The sequence below is a fragment of the Myotis davidii genome, unplaced genomic scaffold, assembly GCF_000327345.1.
Source record: "Myotis davidii unplaced genomic scaffold, ASM32734v1 scaffold53, whole genome shotgun sequence".
NCBI lineage: Eukaryota > Metazoa > Chordata > Mammalia > Chiroptera > Vespertilionidae > Myotis > Myotis davidii.
In genome coordinates, this window is record NW_006286140.1 from 5,598,129 (window position 1) to 5,598,750 (window position 622).

At 59.0% G+C, this 622-nt stretch overlaps 1 pseudogene; it reads left to right on the top strand.

The window, feature by feature from the left end:
• The first annotated feature begins 249 nt into the window (after positions 1-249).
• The window catches only part of LOC102775023, a 2,313-nt pseudogene continuing 1,940 nt past the window's right edge, over positions 250-622 (top strand).

The window sequence follows — 622 nt, forward strand, 5'->3', positions numbered from 1 at the left end:
CACAGCATTGCTCCCTCCTGCCTTGGCTGTGCACAATTGCAGTGGAGGAGCAGAAAGGTCAGGATGACTCTTTTCATGTTCTTAGGACTGGAACCACCATTCCAAGTTCTCATGTGAAATGCTGTTATTGAGTGTACTTGCAATAGAGCAGACAGCCAAGTTACCTAGTCATTTCATTTTATTTTTGTTTATAGGGCAAGATGGAACTCCCAACACTGCGCCTCGGACGGCTCCACGGAGACCCTGGCCATGGTGGTACTGGAGCCTGGGGAGATGCTCTCCTCCCCCCAAGTTCGAGGGCAGCCCCTTAAGCTCCCAGTCCGATGGAATGTCCCTCCCGCCTCATCTGTCACATCGACCAGCGAACTGCTGGCCCTGGGCCCCGGGGAGGGCAGCCCTGCTCCATGGACTCCGCCTACGGCACCCTCTCCCCACCTCCTTGCAAGACTTTGTGACCCCAGCCCCTGTGGTGCAGCCAGTGCCCCGGCCCCTAGATTTACCACAGGCACCCCTGTCCAGCTGCTGCCCCGCCTGCCCTACCTGCTCAAGTCCAAATCTGAGGCCAGCCTCCTGCAGCTGCTGGCAGGGGGGGCCCCCCACCACAGCCCCTCTGAACTCTCCC